Source organism: Schistocerca gregaria, chromosome 2 (genome assembly GCF_023897955.1).
Source record: "Schistocerca gregaria isolate iqSchGreg1 chromosome 2, iqSchGreg1.2, whole genome shotgun sequence".
Taxonomy (NCBI): domain Eukaryota; kingdom Metazoa; phylum Arthropoda; class Insecta; order Orthoptera; family Acrididae; genus Schistocerca; species Schistocerca gregaria.
Window position 1 is genome coordinate 251,095,779 of NC_064921.1, and position 15,516 is coordinate 251,111,294.

The following is a 15,516-nucleotide window of genomic DNA, read 5'->3' on the forward strand; positions in this document are numbered from 1 at the left end:
GATAAGGCGTCTGCAATAATGTTCTGACTGCAGGGGATATATTCTATCGAAAAATTGTAGTGCTGCAGATATGATGCCCACCTAATGAGCCGCCTGTGATTAAGCTTTGCAGTCATCAGGAACTCGAGTGCCTTCTGGTCTGTGTAGACCCTCGTCTTGCGACCAAACAGAAGGTATCTGAATTTTTCAAACGCCCATACAATAGCCAGGGCCTCTAACTCGGTTACTGAGTAATTCCTCTCACTTTTGGCTAGTACTCTGCTACCAAACGCAATTGTCTTCCACACCCTGTTTCCTTCATGTACATAGTCTTGGAACACCATGACTACCAGACCTGAATATAAACTGTCCGTTACTATGCAAAGCTCTTCTGCTAAATTAGGGTGTGAGAGGATGGGTGCTTGTAATATTGCGAATTTTAATGCTTTCCATTCGGATTCGGCCGCCTCATCCCATTCCCAAAGAATCTTCTTTCCTGTAAGTTGATGCAACCTAGGACTGCTCTGAGTTTTGACATGTATAAAGCGGTTGTAAAAATTTATGATCCCTAAGAACCCTCTTAACTGCTTCTTTGTCGTAGGAATGGGAAACTTTTCAATCGCTTCGATCTTTTCGGGATTTGGCGCAATGCCCTCACCCGTGATGATATGTCCTAGAAATTTGACAGAGGACGTCCCAAAATTCGATTTTTCGATATTGATAGTCACTCCGCATTCCTTGAATGTCGCAAGGAGTTCACCGAGGACCGCATTGTGCTCTCCCCAAGATTAGATTAGATTAGATTAATACTTGTTCCATAGATCATGAATACGACACTTCGTAATGATGTGGAACGTGTCAGGTTAATGAAAGATGTCTGTACAAGATATTACATTACACAAAATATTGCATGACACAAATGCTTAAGTTAGTCTTTTTCCCTCCCTTAATTTATATCTAAAAATTCAGCCAATGAGTAGAAGGAGTTGTCATCTAGAAATTCTTTTAATTTATTTTTAAATGTTGGTTGACTATCTGTCAGGCTTTTGATGCTGTTTGGTAGGTGACGAAAGACTTTTGTGGCAGCATAATTTACCCCCGTCTGTGCCAAAGTCAGATTTAACCCTGCATAGTGAAGATCATCCTTTCTCCTGGTGTTATAGCTATGCACACTGCTATTACTTTTGAACTGGGCTGGATTATTAACAACAAATTTCATAAGTGAATATATATATACTGTGAGGTTACTGTGAGGATTCCTAGATCCTTAAATAGATGTCTGCAAGATGACCGTGGGTGGGCTCCAGCAATTATTCTGATTACACGTTTTTGAGCAATGAATACTTTTCTACTCAACGATGAATTACCCCAGAATATGATACCATACGAAAGCAGTGAATGAAAGTAGGCATAGTAAGCTAATTTACTGAGATTCTTATCACCAAAATTTGCAATAACCCTAATAGCATACGTAGCCGAACTCAGACGTTTCAGCAGACCATCAATGTGTTGCTTCCAGTTTAACCTCTCATCAATGGACACACCTAAAAATTTTGAAAATTCTACCTTAGCTACAGACTTCTGTTCAAAGTCTATATTTATTACTGGAGTTGTGCCATTTACTGTACGGAACTGTATATACGGTGTTTTATCAAAATTTAAAGAGAGTCCGTTTGCTGAGAACCACTTAACAATTTTGTGAAAAACATCATTTACAATTACATCACTTAGTTCTTGGTTTTTGGATGTTATTACTATACTTGTATCATCAGCAAAAAGAACTAACTTTGCATCTTCATCAATATGGAATGGTAAGTCATTAATGTATATCAAGAACAGTAAAGGACCTAAGACCGAACCCTGTGGGACCCCCTGCTTGATAGCCCCCCCAGTTTGAGGAATCAGCTGTTGTATTAACATTACATGAACCACTTATTTCAACTTTCTGCATTCTTCCAGTTAAGTATGAATTCTCCGCGATCAGCAAATCGTCCACATAACTGGTGACATGACGTTTCAAATTATCGCTTAGTATGCCGTCCAGCCCCAGAATGCATGCGGCAGACGAAGTGTTCAAACCAAATAGTAAACGACGAAACCGGTAACATCTTCCAAATGCTAAAAAGGCTGTGTACTGTCTACAATTTGGGTGGAGCTCGATCTGCCAGAAACTCGATTTTAGATCAACTGATGAGAAGATTGATATTCCGTGGAAGTTTTGTAAGAGTTCCTCTAATCGTTCCGGTCTGTCTGTTTCGGGTTCTATTCTGGTATTAATTTGTCGCGAGTCCAAGACTAAACGAATACTACCCTCTGCCTTCTCGACTACTCTCAACGGGTTGTTATAGGCTGCAGCCGTAGGTTCTATAATTCCTTCACTCAGCATTCGCGTTATTTCAGCTGCTACTTTCTGTCAATATGCCAAGGGGATTGGGTAGGGTGGCACACGAAACTGGTTGTGCGGACGTACTCGGAATTCATATTGGAAGTTCTTTATTGATCCTGTCTTGGGAATGAAAAACTCCACATGTTTTACTAGTAATTTATGAAGTTCTTTGCGGTGGTCGCACCTTATATTCTTTATTGCTTCCACTTTTTCTCCTATTTTCTCCTTTATTCCTCCGATTATTCCGACTCCATTCTCATCTGCGTCCTCTCCCCTAACCGCAACGTCGACCTGTTCCTCCTTTCTGTCTTTCAGACACGCATAGTTTATCCGTACAAAGTTAGACGGTAGTTGAGCTGGGATCAGCTGTTCGTCGAACTTAATGTGGACGGGATTCCATTTCTTCAAAACCACTTCACCTCGTCCTAGATCAACTATCGCTTCATGCTCATTTAGGAAGTCCGTTCCTATTACCATGTCGATCGCCAGATTTGGCACGATCCAGAAGTTAGACTCTATTTTGTGTCCTTGGCAGGAGAATTCCAGTCTTGTTTGTTGGGTGACCTCCGTACATTTACCCGCTAATGCCCCTTTTATTTTGGTTTTCTTAACTGATAGGACAGGCCAGTCCACCTCCTGAGAGCACCTCTTGTATGCTGCCTCAGATATTGCTGTTATGTAGCTTCCACTATCTATTATCGCATTCATACCATTTTCAGCTATTGCTACTGTGATAAGAGGCTGCCGATCCTCTCTAGGAGTTGTTTTATGTTCTTCGAGCAGGATTTCTGATAAATCTTCGTAATTTATCATCCGTAGTTGGCCAGGTCCGAGATTACGTGCGAAATTCCGGCGGCCTTTATTCGCACTAGTCTGGCGTCAATCCCTTGTTAAGCTCCCCCTCCTCTGACGTGCATTAGGATTTGCGGGTCTAGTTTCAGTCTCCTGGCTCCACTGTTGTCCTTGGTTTCGCTCTCTCCAATTACGATCGCTTTGCCGTTCGTTATTCCTCCTATCCCAGATTCCTTGTCTAGATTGACCCTGTTCCCTGACTTCCTGGTTTCCGTGTCTTTGGTTTCCATAACCTTGAATAGCGTAACCTTGACTTCCGTAAGCATGGTTTCCTAACTGACCAGTGCGATTATGCGATCTGTTGTCGTCTTCCCTTCCTGGCCCGTGGTATTTGTTACTTTGCCCCTTCTTCCTGACTTTGCGTCTTGTTTATCAAAGACTACTTCGAGTTCGCGCAATAGACTCTTGAATGCTTCTATGTCAGATCCACACTTCCCGACGAGTGTCTGTTGGTACCTAACTGGCAATTTGGAAAAGCAAAATTTAATGATTTCTCCGTTGCTATATGGACTATCTAAAAATTGATTCTTCTTGAGTAAATCATCAAGAAATTTGATTGCACTCCGATGCCCGAACACTTCCAGTTCAGGACAAAATATTATTTCCTCTTTAATCCTGTCTTGCGTTTCCTTTGACCAGTAGGTCAGCAGGAATGCACCAACAAATTCCTGATAAGTCCGACACGTCGCTGCCACACCCCGCATCCTTTCCGCGGCTTGGCGTTCGGTGTGTCCACACATGAATTCTAATTTTGCCTGGGTTGGCCATAACGACGGTAATGAGTTTGTAAATTGCATCACCCAGCTCTTCGGATGCATCGACCCTCCATTTTCTTTGAACTTCTGGTATTTTAGAATCGACAGGAAGTGATTGTGATCAAAATCCTGTCTGATCCTCGCACTGGTGTTGTCGCTCGTTTCCGATACTTGCACGTCTGCTGAGTGTCCTGTTCTATCTTGCTGATAACTGTGATGTGCTACCTCTGTATCACAATGGAAGTGGCAATCAGAATTCACTCTCCTAAGTGGGCTACAATAATTGCAGCTATTACTCCCTGTTTCTGCGTGTGCATTGTTAGTTCCGCACTCTATCATTGGGATAGAGCACGGCGGGCGTTTCCTCGGAGACACAATTATGTGTACTCCATCATTGGTATCCGAACGCGCAGTGCTCGTGTGCCCGTTTTGCTCTAGTTTTGCTATCCGACTCTCTACTTCTTCCATTCGTTTCGTGGTGTTCGCAACCGCGATATTACCTTGCGTTTTTAAGAACGCTAGGGATTTTGAGTGGGATAGTGTTGTACGTCGCAAGCGCCCTGCGAGTTTAGAAGTTGCTTCCACGACTTTCATTGCCCCTATTGCTGCCGTTTTGGCCAGGCCTGTTACTTTTTGTGGAGCCATTGACATTTGTTTTTCTTCTCCACATTCTTTCTTTATTATTAGCAATTCCCCTCGAATTTCTCCTATATGCGAAATTATTTCCTGAGTGTCCTTCTTGCGCTGCTTGTCAGCTTCTTCCTTCATTGATCGTAGGAAGCTCAGTATTGGGTCAATGTCATCTTTTTGTTCCTTGTCACACATGGGCGATGTAACTCTGGCCACCTGGACGATAGAGTTCTGACATGAGCGAGTTGGCCTCTGTCTGCTCTCGTTCGTTTGACTATAAACTTCTGCTACCGTCTCGACCTGTGTGTCTGTCTCTGTTTCATCCTCTACCTCACTATCATAATCACGGCCGCGACGTTGCTCAACACGTGGGGCGCGAGGTCTCCACAGTACATCGATGTTGTCGCCAGTGGTCGGCGGAAGGTGCACGTGCCCGTCGACCTGGGACCGGACCGCAGCGACGCACGGATGCACGCCAAGACCGTAGGATCCTACGCAGTGCCGTAGGGGACCGCACCGCCACTTCCCAGCAAATTAGGGACACTGTTGCTCCTGGGGTATCGGCGAGGACCATTCGCAACCGTCTCCATGAAGCTGGGCTACGGTCCCGCACACCGTTAGGCCGTCTTCCGCTCACGCCCCAACATCGTGCAGCCCGCCTCCAGTGGTGTCGCGACAGGCGTGAATGGAGGGACGAATGGAGACGTGTCGTCTTCAGCGATGAGAGTCGCTTCTGCCTTGGTGCCAATGATGGTCGTATGCGTGTTTGGCGCCGTGCAGGTGAGCGCCACAATCAGGACTGCATACGACCGAGGCACACAGGGCCAACACCCGGCATCATGGTGTGGGGAGCGATCTCCTACACTGGCCGTACACCTCTGGTGATCGTCGAGGGGACACTGAATAGTGCACGGTACATCCAAACCGTCATCGAACCCATCGTTCTACCATTCCTAGACCGGCAAGGGAACTTGCTGTTCCAACAGGACAATGCACGCCCGCATGTATCCCGTGCCACCGAACGTGCTCTAGAAGGTGTAAGTCAACTACCCTGGCCAGCAAGATCTCCGGATCTGTCCCCCATTGAGCATGTTTGGGACTGGATGAAGCGTCGTCTCACGCGGCCTGCACGTCCAGCACGAACGCTGGTCCAACTGAGGCGCCAGGTGGAAATGGCATGGCAAGCCGTTCCACAGGACTACATCCAGCATCTCTACGATCGTCTCCATGGGAGAATAGCAGCCTGCATTGCTGCGAAAGGTGGATATACACTGTACTAGTGCCGACATTGTGCATGCTCTGTTGCCTGTGTCTATGTGCCTGTGGTTCTGTCAGTGTGATCATGTGATGTATCTGACCCCAGGAATGTGTCAATAAAGTTTCCCCTTCCTGGGACAATGAATTCACGGTGTTCTTATTTCAATTTCCAGGAGTGTAGAATTTAATGGATGAAAGGAGAAAATTTAAAAATGCAGTAAATGAAGCAGCCGAAAGGGAATACAAACGTTTAATAAAAGATATTGGCAGGAAGTTCAAAATTGCTAAACTGGAGTGGCTAGAGGACAAATGTAAGGACTGAGAAGCATTTTTCGCTAAGGGAAATATAGATACTGCGTACAGGAAAATTAAAGAGACTTTTGGGGAAAACAGAAGCAGCTGTAAGAAATCAAGAGCTCAGATTGTAAACCGGTCCTAAGCAGAGAAGGGACAGCTGAAAGGTGGAAGGAGTATATAGATTGCCGTAAAAGGGAGCGGAAGTTGAAAGCAATATTATAGACAGGGAAGTGGACGTAGGTGAACATAAAATGGGGGATACGATACTGTTAGAAGAATCTGACAAAGCTCTGATAGATCCAAGTCGAAACAAGGGCCCCGGAGATAGACAATATTCCGTCAGAACTACTGACAGCCTTGTGAGAGGTAGCCATGACAAACTCTTCCATCTGGTGGGTAAGATGAATGTAGTAATATCAATTCCAAAGAAAGCAACTGCTGTCAGATGCGAAAATTACCGAACTATCAGTTTAATAAATCATGGTTGCAAAATACTAACACGAATTCTTTACAGAAGACGGAAAAAAACTGGTAGAAGACGGCCTTGGGGAGGATCAGTTTGGATTCCGGAGAAATGTAGGAACACGCGTGGTGATATTGGCCCTAAGACTTATCTTAGAACACAGGTTAGGGGAAGGCAAATCTATATTTATAGCATTTTTAGACTTAGAGAAAGCTTTTGATAACGTTAATTGGAATACTCTCTTTGAAATTCTGAAGGTAGGAAGGGTCAAACACAGGAAGTGAAAGGCTATTTACAACTTGTACAGAAACCAGACTGCAGTTATAAGAGTCGAGGGACACAAAAGAGAGGCAGTGGTTGCAAAGCAAGTGGGAAAACGTGGTAACCTATCCACAATCAATTTTGGAATATGAATTAAAAGTTTCTGGGAGAAAGAAATAAAAACTTTGAGATTTGCCGATGACATTGTAATTCTGTCAGAAACAGCAAAAGACTTGGAAGAGCAGCTGAACGGAATGGGCGGGAACTTGAAAGGAAAATGTAAGATCAAGATCAACAACAGCAAAACAAGTATAATGGATTGTAGCCGAATTAAATCAGGTGATGCTAAGGGTATCAGATTAGGAAACGAGACACTTAAAGCAGTAGATGAGTTTTGATATTTGGGCAGCGTAATAACTGATGATGGCCGAAGTAAAGACGATAGAATGTAAGATGGCAAGAACTATGCCCCTCACATGGAGTCATTAAAGATCACCTAACTCACGTTGAGCGAACAGTAGGGCTGAACAAAAATGACTGACAAGGAACAATGCATCTTGTGGAGGGTATGGTATGGACGTACTGGAAAAATTAATGTCGGGTGATGGTTTTAAAGTAATTCACACGACATGAAAACTTTGTGGAAACGCATCGATTTACTGGAGGCTAGTTTATCCCAGGGAAGTATTCGAGTTGACCACCATGTCTGGCGGGGGAGCGGCGAAGGGAAGTCCAATAGGCAGCTTAGGGTGGCTCAAGCTCTGAGAAAGCGGTAACGGGGCGAGACCTCCAGCTGCCTTAAGATGAGTGAAATACGCCGGCCTCCAATGGGAACGTAGGACCAAGAAATTTGAAGTACTCTGCTGGGCGTCAGAATTCCGGAAAAACTGGTGTTTTGTGCAGACGCTAACCTTGATGAGTGGCCTGGGAGGAGCTAAATAGCAGAAGTTGAGAGGAAGGGAAATTTCGTGGGAATTTGTTCACTTCCCAGAGCAGGCATTGGTCGGCGCTGGGAAGCGATGCATAATTGCGCTGCAATTGGCGTAAATTATTTTGCTGGAGGGGAAACCGAGGCGAGGAGCGGACTGGGAGAAGTCTCCGTAGGGCTCTTGCATTCCGAGCTTGCCTAGAGTGCGGACGTGGCGTTCTTTACTCAGCTTGCCTGAGAAAGAGTGAGCATCTCTGCAGTCTAGGACTTAGCAAATGGAACGATTGACCTTGGAGACAGGAAGTTTTGGTTTAGCTATGTACTGAGCTAGATAGCTAGGAGTGAATAGACGAGCGCAGCCTTGCAGCACCACGAGGTCGGCCGACGTCCACACAACGACGCCGCCCCGCCACGCTGTATTCGGTGATATTGTGCCCGCTACGGCCATTGATTAATTTGTTGTATCACGTCGGCAAAGTTTCCACGAGGGTTTCATGGGCCGTGAATTGTAGAATTCTTCTCGCACTTTGCATTACGCCTGGGTCAGTCGATAGGAATTACTGTTGATTGATCGCGCTTTACTCCACGCAAACGCAATTTATTACCACTGTCTGTTAGGAGAGTCATGTAATGTGATGATTGAAGGTCGTGAGTTAAAATAAATTTGTGCTAATCGACTGTGTCTGTTTTCAATCCAGTAGTTGAAATCCCAAGTCACTTTCATAATTAATTTTATGTTCAACATTTGCATCTGGTGTTCAATAGCTGAATATAACATCAATGTGCACACCTTTTTAATTAAAAGGGGTCAATTCTGAACCAATTAATGTCAACACTGCCACCGTAATGCAATCAGGAGTCACAGGGCCTTATTACTTTGTTTGCGTTATCCGACACTGCGGCAGTTTTGCACTCTCTGTTGATCTGTTAGTCAATTACCTGTGAACACACACCAAAACCAAATAAGTGATGGGTGGGATGTTACAATAAAATATAGACTGAGAATGGCATGAAAAGACTTTCTGAAGAAGAGAAATTATTTAATATCGAATATAGATTTATGTGTTAGGAAGCCTTTTCTCGAGGTAGCCTGGAGTGTAAGGAAATGAAACATGCACGATAAACAGTTTAGATAAAAAGAGGATTGAAGCTTTTGAAATGGGAGCTACAGAAGAATGGTGAAGATTAGATGGTTCGATCACGTAAATAATGAGGAAGTACTGAATAAAATTGACGAGACAACAAATCTGTGGCACAACTTGACAAAAAGAAGGGATCAGTTGACAGGACACCGTCTGAGACATCAAAGGGTCACCAATTTAGTACTGGAGAGAAGCGTTGGTGATAAAAATCGTAGATGGAGACCAAGAGATGAATGAAGTAAGAAGAGTCAGAAAGCTGTAAGTTGCACTAGTTATTCAGAGATGAAGAGGCTCGCACAGGATAGAGTAGCATGAAGAGCAGCATCAGACCAGTCTTCATATACATCTACATCTACGTTATTACTCTTCTATTCACAATAAAGTGCCAGGCAGAGGGTTCAATGAAACACCTTCATGCTGTCTCTCTACCGTTCCACTCTCGAACGGCATGCGGGAAAAACGAGCACTTAAATTTTTCTGTGCGAGCCCTGATTTCTCTTATTTTATCGTGATGATCATTTCTCCCTATGTAGGTGGGTACCAACAGAATGTTTTCGAAATCGGAGGAGAAAACTGGTGATTGAAATTTCGTAAGATCCCGTCGCAACGAAAAAGTCTTTGTTCTAATGATTGCCATTCCAATTCACGTATCATGTCTGTGACACTATCTCCCCTATTTCGCGATAGTACAAAACGAGCTGCCCTTCTTTGTTCTTTTTCGATGTTATCCGTCAGTCCCACCTGATGCGGATCCCACACTGCACAGAAATACTCCAGATAGAGCCTACAAGCTTGGTGTAAGCAGTCTCTTTAGTAGACCCGTAGCACCTTCTAAGTGTTCTGCCAATGAATCGAAGTCTTTGGTTTGCTCTACCCACAATATTATCTATGTGATCTTCCAGTTTAGGTTATTTGTAATTGTAATCCCTAAGTATTTAGTTGAATTTACAGCCCTCAGACTTGCCTGACTTATCGCGTATTAGAAATTTAGCTGATTTCTTTTAGTACTCATGTGAATAACTTTACACTTTTCTTTATTCAGGGTCAATTGCCACTTTTCGCACCACACAGATATCTTATCTAAATCATTTTGCAAGTCGTTTCCATCATCTGATGACTTTACAAGACGGTAAAAGATAGAATCATCTGCAAACAATCTAAGACGGCTACTCAGATTGTCTCCTATGTCGTTCATATAGATCAGGAACAATAGAGGACCTATAACACTTCCTTGGGGAACGCCGGATATTACTTCTGTTTTACTCGATGACTTTCCGTCTGTTACTACGAACTGTGACCTTTCTGACAGGAAACCAAGAATCCAGTCGCACAACTGAGGCGATACTCCGTAGGCACGCAGTTTGGTTAGAAGACGCTTGTGAGGAACGGTGTCGAAAGCCTTATGGAAATCTAAAAGTATTGAATCAATTTGACATCCCCCGTCGATAGCACTCATTACTTCATGAGTATAAAGAGCTAATTGTGTTTCGTAAGAACGATATTTTCTGAATCCGTGCTGACTATATGTCAATAAATAGTTTTCTTCGAGGTGCTTCATAATGTTCGAATACAGTATATGTTCTAAAACTCTACTGCAAATCAACGTTAGTGATATAGGCCTGTAATTCAGCGGATTACTCCTACTTCCCTTTTTGGGTATTGGTGTGACTTGAGCAATTTTCCAATCTTTAAGTATGGTATGGATCTTTCTGTGAGCCAGTGGTTGTATATAATTGCTAAATATGGAGCTATTTTATCAGCATACTCTGAGAGGAACCTGACTGCTATATAATCTGGACCGGAGAGATTGCCTTTATTAAATGATTTAAGCTGCTTCGTTACTCCGAGGATATCTACTTCCACGTTTCTCACCTTGGCAGTTGTTCTTGATTGAGATTCAGGAATATTTACTTCGTCTTCTTTGGTGAAGGAGTTTCGGAAAACCGTGTTTAATAACTCTGCTTTAGTGGTACTGTCATCAGTGACTTTACTGTTGTTATGGCGCAGTGAAGGTACTGATTGCGTCTTGCCACTGGTGTGCTTCATGTATGACCAGAATCTCTTTGGGTTTTCTGTCAGATTTAGAGATAGAATTTCGTTGTGGAAATTATTAAAAGCATCTCGCATTGAAGTATGCGCTATATTTCGAGCTTCTGTAAAACTTTGCCAATCTCGCGTATTTTGCGTTCTTTAAAATTTGGCATGCTTTTTTCGTTGCTTCTGCAACAACGATCTGATCCGTTTTGTGTACCATGGGGGATCAATACCACCACTTATTAATTTATGTGGTATATATCTCTCAATTTCTGTTGATACTATCTCTTTGAAAACATTCCACAACTTTTCTACACTTACATGATCTGATCGGAAGTAATGGAGACTGTCTCTTAAAAAGGCGTTAAGAGCATTTTTATAAGTTTTTTTTCTTTTTGATGGTTGTATGTATTACGGTATTCAGCCTAGCAGCAACTGCCTTGTGGTCGCTAATCCCTCTACCTGTCACAACACTCACTATTTGTCCAGGATTATTTGTTGCTAAAAGGTCAAGTATGCTTTCGCAACCATTTACGCTTCGAGTGGGCTCATGAACTAATTGTTCAAAATAATTTTCTGAGAAAGCATTCAGTACAATTTCAGATGATGTTTTATGCCTGCCGGCCGGAGTGGACGAGCGGTTCTAGGCGCTACATTCTGGAACCACGCTACGGTCGCAGGTTCGAATCCTACCGTCGGCATGGATGTGTGTGATTTCCTTGTGTTGGTTAGGTTTAAGTAGTTCTAAGTTCTAGGGGACTGATGACCTCAGGCCCATAGTGCTCAGAGCCATTTTTTTATGCCTGCCCCCAGCTTTAAATGTATAATTTTTCCAGCATATCGAGGGTAGATTGAAGTCACCACCGACTATAATTGTATGAGCGGGGTACTTATTTGAAATGAGACTCAAGTTTTCTTTGAACTGTTCAGCAACTATGTATTCTGAATCGGGGGTCGGTAAAACGATCCAATTAATAGTTTAGTCCGATTGTCAGGTATAACCTTTACCCATACTATTTCACATGAACTATTTACTTCAATTTCGTTACCAGGCAAACTACCTCTGACAGCAATAAGTACTCCACCACCAACTGTATTTAATCTATCCTTACTGAACACTGTTAGATCATTTGAAAAAATTTCGCCGGAACTTATTTCCGGCTTTAGCCAGCTCTTTGTACCTACAACTATTCCGTGCTTTCTATTAGGGCTTGGAGCTCTGGATCTTTCCCAACACAGCTACGACAATTTACAACTACAATACCAATCGTTTCTACAACTACCTTAATGTGTTTTACCTGCCCACTTTTAGGCGAACGCCCCTTCTGTGGTTCCCTGAGACCCTCTAACCTAACCGCCGTCTGCTTCACGTCTGCTGTTCAGAGAGCTACCTTAATTTAAGTATTAACTGTATTTTTCTTACTTGTCACTTCTTCTTCGGTATGTTTTTGCTTTTAGGAAGCTTTAATTGTCGAGTGCTAGTAATAGTGTTCCATAGATTTCGTGTTTGTGTTGAATACATTCAGAGAGAGTCCCTTTAGTCAGACATAGTGCCAGTAGTGTCAGTGTCGCCCAAACCGCCGTCTGCTTCACGTCTGCTGTGTAGCGAGCTACCTTAATTTAAGTATTAACTGTATTTTTCTTACTTGTCACTTCTTCTGTGTGTTTTTGCTTTTAGGAAGCTTTAATTGTCGAGTGCTAGTAATAGTGTTCCATAGATTTCGTGTTTGTTTTGAATACAGTCAGAGAGAGTCCCTTTACTCAACCACAGTGCCAGTAGTGCTAGTGTTTGTTTTCAATACAGTCCAGAGTCAGGTAGTGATATTTTCATTGTTTTCTACAAGAAGTGGTTAGCAATCACAGTTTAGTCAATAATCAGCCGCCTTTAGTGAATTAGCAGTCTAGTTAAAAGTTGATTAAGTCTCTTCAGTAAATTGATTCCTTAGGATGGATAGGATGTGTGACTGCTGTGTACGGACGCAGGAGGAGCTGGCCACTCTTCGCGAACAGCTGAGCGTGTTGATGGCCGCGGTCAGCCGTCTTCAGGCTGCTGCCTCGGAGTGTACCGGCAGTGGGGAGTCTGGTGCGTCGCAAGGTACACCGCAGGTGTTACATGCTTCACCCACTGTCCCTGCTGTCGAGACATCTTCGCGGGTACCGGGGGCGGTTGGGCCACCCTCTCCCCAAGGGGAGTGGCGGGTTCAGAGGCGTTCGCGGCGCACGAGGCGGAGGTTAAATGTGGAGGCTGGCCGTGTGGCATCGCCCGCTCTGCCTGTGAGTGGACATGTGGCTGCTCCTTCAGCAAGGTCCGAGCAGGCACACGGGGGGAGGGGTTTATTAGTTATTGGGAGCTCCAACGTTAGGCGGGTGATGGAGCCCCTTAGGGAAATAGCGGAAAGGTCGGGGAAGAAGGCCAGTGTTCACTCTGTCTGCTTGCCGGGGGACTCATCCGAGATGTGGAGGAGGCCCTACCGGCGGCGATAGAGAGCACTGGGTGCACCCGACTGCAAATTGTTGCTCACGTCGGCACCAATGACTCCTGCCGTCTGGGTTCAGAGGTCATCCTCAGTTCGTACAGGCGGTTGGCGGAGTTGGTGAAAGCGGAAAGCCTCGCTCGCGGGGTGGAATCAGAGCTAACTATTTGTAGTATCGTTCCCAGAACCGATCGCGGTCCTCTGCTTTGGAGCCGAGTGGAAGGCTTAAACCAGACGCTTAGACGATTCTGCGGAGAGCTGGGGTGCAAATTTCTTGACCTCCGCTATCGGGTGGAGAAATGTAGGGTCCCCCTGAATAGGTCAGGCGTGCACTACATGCCGGAAGCGGCTACGAGGGTAGCGGAGTACGTGTGGAGTGCACATGGGTTTTTTTTTTAGGTTAGAGATTTCCCTCCCTCGGCCCGACAAGACGCCTCCTGAGACGCGGCAAGGCAGGAGTAGGCAAAATGCAACAGGGAATAACAATATTAATGTGCTAATAGTAAATTGCAGGAGCGTCTATAGAAAGGTCCCAGAACTGCTCTCATTAATAAACGGTCACAACGCCCATATAGTACTAGGGACAGAAAGTTGGCTGAAACCACATGTAAACAGTAATGAAATCCTAAACTCAGATTGGAATGTATATCGCACAGACAGGCTGGACAGTGAAGGGGGAGGCGTGTTTATAGCGATAAGAAGTGCAATAGTATCGAAGGAAATTGACGGAGATCCGAAATGTGAAATGATTTGGGTGAAGGTCACGGTTAAAGCAGGCTCAGACATGGTAATTGGATGTCTCTATAGGCCCCCGGGCTCAGCAGCTGTTGTGGCTCAGCACCTGAAGAATAATTTGGAAAATATTTCGAGTAGATTTCCCCACCATGTTATAGTTCTGGGTGGAGATTTTAATTTGCCGGATATAGACTGGGAGACTCAAACGTTCATAACGGGTGGCAGGGACAAAGAATCCAGTGAAATATTTTTAAGTGCTTGATCTGAAAACTACCTTGAGCAGTTAAACAGAGAACCGACTCGTGGCGATAACATATTAGACCTTCTGGTGACAAACAGACCCGAACTATTTGAATCAGTTAATGCCGAACAGGTAATCAGCGATCATAAAGCGGTTACTGCATCGATGATTTCAGCCGTAAATAGAAATATTAAAAAAGGTAGGAAGATTTTTCTGTTCAGCAAAAGTGACAAATAGCAGATTACAGAGTACCTGACGGCTCAACACAAAAGTTTTGTCTCAAGTACAGATAGTGTTGAGGATCAGTGGACAAAGTTCAAAACCATCGTACAATATGTGTTAGATGAGTATGTGGCAAGCAAGATCGTAAGAGATGGGAAAGAGCCACTGTGGTACAACACCCGAGATAGAAAACTGCTGCTGAAGCAAAGGGAACTTCACAGCAAACATAAACATAGCCAAAGCCTTGCAGACAAACAAAAATTACGCGAAGCGAAATGTAGCGTGAGGAGGGCTATGCGAGAGGCTTACAATGAATTCGAAAGTAAAGTTCTATGTACTGACTTGGCAGAAAATCATAAGAAATTTTAGTCCTATGTCAAAGCGGTAGGTGGATCAAAACAAAATGTCCAGACACTCTGTGACCAAAATGGTACTGAAATAGAGGATGACAGACTAAAGGCCGAAATACTAAATGTCTTCTTCCAAAGCTGTTTCACAGACGAAGACTGCACTGTGCTTCCTTTTCTAGATTGTCGCACAGCTGACAAAATGGTAGATATCGAAATAGACGACAGAGGAATAGAGAAACAATTAAAATCGCTCAAAAGAGGAAAGGCCGCTGGTCGATTTTACACAGAGTACGCGAAGGAACTTGCCCCCCTTCTTGCAGCGGTGTACCGTAGGTCTCTAGAAGAGCGAAGCTTTCCAAAGGATTGGAAAAGGGCACAGGTCATCCCCGTTTTCAAGAAGGGACGTGTAACAGATGTGCAGAACTATAGACCTATATCTCTAACGTCGATCAGTTGTAGAATTTTGGAACACGTATTATGTTCGAGTATAATGTCTTTTCTGGAGACTAG